Below are 3,849 nucleotides of genomic sequence, written 5' to 3' on the forward strand. Positions count from 1 at the left end.
GAATATAGTAGACATGAAACACCTGTACATGCCCAAGGCAAGAATTTAATATGTGTCATCTTTGTAGAACTTAATTCCCTGGAACCAAAGTTTGTGCACAGTGCTGTGGCAAAMATATATGTATTACTGCTACCCTCCTTCATATAAGTAGAAGAAATTTAGCAGCTAAAAATGGGAGACTATAAAGAAATATGAATGCCTTTCTGGTTATTGCTTATCTCTGGAAAGCTATTGATTCTGTAGATCAATTATTGATGCACTGAATGTTAGAATGCCTATAATATTTGTTTTGTTAAAATATAAGAAGAAATATTGTAGTCTCTTTTTAAAGAATACTATGTGTTTCTAAAGATGRATAAGACTTCTGGGTAGAAATCATATTCCTAAAAATCAAACTGGAGCTATTTAAACTAAAAACTAAGTCTKTTTATGTTGTTAGGAATCAGATGTTTACCAGCAAGTGGCTAAATATAATGAACAGGCACTGACAGGAGTTCAAACCTGCTGCCAAACCAACCATCTCCTGAGGGTCTCAGAAGAATAAATGGTCGGTAAGAACTGTGCTACTCAACACACATAAGAGATTGCAGACGGCTGTCAATACTGCATTTTGTCAGGTAGGAAACCAAACTGGATGAGACCTCTGCGGTTCATTGAACATGGCTCTGTGAAGCTGCAATATGTACTTTCATTCCACTCTGCAACTGCTTCTCATTCCCCAGTACTGTTGGAAGACTATTTCAGAAATTCATTTCTGTGATTAGAAACTTGTTTTTAATTTTTACTGTAAATCCAGCCTATCATCTGATACCAGGATTGATTCTGACAAAGATTAACTGAAATGGCTGGAAGTTTTCCTTGAAGAAAGACTGATGACTAAGCTTAAAAATATGTGGTACATTAAGAAACAGCTTCCATACTGGAGACCTCAAGCTGATAGCAGTTTTTATGGTTCTGTTAAGTACAGCTATTTAAAAACACAGCATTGAGTTCAGCACTGGTGAATCTGAACTGTGTTTCAGGCCTTCTCTTGTACCTGGTATGACAAGACCACCAGAAGTGCTGTGCATGCTTTTAAAATTSCTGCAACTTTTATCTGGTTAGTAGCATCATTACACATCACTATARAAGCAAAAATGGGACCTTGGAAGTGTTGCTGAAGGGGCAAGTTTTGAAGAAAAGTCAACTTCCAACATGACAGGTTGGAGGAGGAAGGAAATTTTTAGACCGGTTCTGCCATTAGACTTCTGTACCTRCCATAAGGATCACCAAAGAACAGAAGCTCTTGGAGACCTTTTTCTTCTGATTAATGATCTCGTAAGGTTTGCACAGTTCATAATTTAATGTTTAATGCTTATTTGAAGGTCATCGGGGCCCTTCACTGAGCTGTGGACTGTGCAGAAGATAAGAAAGGGGAGAAGAGGATCCTAATTTACAGGACTCACAATCCYGGTGAAATCAGGAGTTTGGCAACAGCAGAGCCACGAAACCTCCTTTTTTCAGTAGAGCTCTGCATCAATTTTGGGCTCCCTACTGGATTTTCCCATGTGTAGTAAGGGTGAATGAAGCTGTCTTCATCCTTTGCTACTGCTGCTGTCTCCCTTCTCTCCCATTTTTCTCTCAAACACTTCACACGAATTACAAGCGTGCCCGAAGCTCGGGGCCCTATGAGCTCAGAAGCTATTGCTTAGAATGACGGATGAGCACATACGCATGCAGCCTGGGTAGTCAGCAACCTTGCTGTCCTTAGAAAACGGGCTATAAGGAGGGGAATACCAAAGATGGGAGAAAAAACAACTAACTGGAAAACAGAGGATTACCCCTTAGCTTTTGAAGGGAGACTGTTTTCCAAACGCAGGAGATGCAGCGCACCCGCGTTGCCTGCTCTTTCACGTCGCGCCTTTCCCACAGCGGCTGCTCTCGAGGCCCAGAAGGTGCCACGCTGTTGTGCAACGGGACAGTGCACTCTCCACGGAAGGGAAGGGGCCAACGGGCTCCCACAGCTGCAGCTCCTGCTGGGAAGAGCCGTAGCCCCGGCGCTTCCGTGGCCACCSGTGCTTTCACGCGCTCCAGGGCAGGCCCGCTCTGAGCAGGGCCACGTTGCCCTGCGCTCCCAGCGCCGAAGGAGCGACATCCACCCTAGAATTCATACTGTGCTGCACTGTTGTTAGCAACAGAAAGTTTTTGCTGGAAAAAAATAAAACCAACATAGACGCAGCCGGGTAGAATCGTATCCATTCTGTTTTGGCGAATGATGTAAGTTCTCTTTAAAGGCTAGGCGTACAATACCAAATATTTGGAGAGGTTCTTAGCATTAAAAATAAATACACATCGGTGCACAACGCACACAAGAGAATTAGCGAGCTGGGTTTTATTGTATATATGCAACTRTGTGATTTATTTGTTACATAAATCATTTGAATGGGCAAATTCAGGTGCATGTGTGTAATGGAACTTGGTGTTTAAAAAGCTTGGATTTGTGTGGGTGCGTGTGTCTCCTTCCCAAGGGAATGCAATGGTATCTCTGGAAGAGCCAGGCTGTTACTAAACATTGGGAAAAGCTACTTTAGAAGCTTGTACTTAGAAGACTATTTATTTCTCTGTGTAGTTTAATTTGCTTTTAGGGATGCAAGGGTGCAAAAAAGGCTTTTCATCTAATTAAGAAAAATGAAGGTKTTTCTGTAACAGACCAATTAGATATCTATCTAAAATAAACATTTTGTTTAACGCCTGATTTCTTCTTTAAATATATAAATACCAGCTAGTGTTTTAAAACTCCTGTAGCTGTGAATGGCTCTGCTGTCCCACCCTGCAAGCTACATTTTTATTACTTCTTCCCAAGAAATTTATTTTGCTGAAACGGGCCCCAATCCAGTAAAGTGTTAAAACACATGCTTAACTTTAAGCATGTGAATAAACCAGTAAAGGCAACAGAACTGCTCCTATGCCTAATTTTAAGCACAAATCTGCTGGGCCTAGCTGTGATGGCATTCTCYGAGTTAAGTTCTTGTGTGCATTTTTGTGTGCCTTTCGCAGAATGGGCACCTTCGTAATGGCAAAAGCAGAAGCTTTCATGCCTATTTTAAAGATATTTAGTTATTTATCAGGAGATCTCATGAAGGAAAATATCAAAATTGTTTTGATATCAATGCAGAACGCTAAATATGCTAGCAGTGCAACTCCCAGCAAGCTGAGCACAACTGTCATCTTCTACCTCTAGGTAGAAGGCTACCTGCTACCTTCCCTAGTAATTAGACACATCAGGAATTTCTTCTGATACTCCAGAGTGTAAAATACCTGATTTCTGTMTTGTTGTTTTCTAGTTGGTATTTTTTCTATTGGGTATTTTAGCTAGAAGAAGATAAAAGACCTTCCCTAATTCTAATGAGCTGATGAATTAGAAGCCCAATATTTCTTCTTCTGAAACACAGCTCAAGCTGGAACTTGGAAGTCACACAGGTAGACTAGGAGTTTGGTGACTTTGATGTAGTAACTAGTGGACAGCTGATCACGTAGTGAAATGTATTCCTGCAGTTTTCACTCCCACTGGCAATCTCCAGCAGACCTGGGACAGAGTGGACCTGGAATCCAAGCTGCCTTCTCCTTACAAGGCCTTGCATGAGATCTGGGAGGAAACAAAGCGGTATGGTGTGTATATAAGCTCACATGACTGATTCTGTTTTCTTACACTGGTGTGATTTCCACAGAAATGGAGAATCTAGTACCACTCTTAATCAAAATTAACTGTTTCTAGTGTACATCAGTACTGGAAAGCTCTGAATTGCCTTTTATATATGTATCTTGGGTGTCTTAAAGGCTTCGTCTCTTTCATGAATACAACTCAAGTTG

The sequence above is a fragment of the Nothoprocta perdicaria genome, unplaced genomic scaffold (genome assembly GCF_003342845.1).
Source record: "Nothoprocta perdicaria isolate Ctin4 unplaced genomic scaffold, notPer1 scaffold_36, whole genome shotgun sequence".
Classification (NCBI taxonomy): domain Eukaryota; kingdom Metazoa; phylum Chordata; class Aves; order Tinamiformes; family Tinamidae; genus Nothoprocta; species Nothoprocta perdicaria.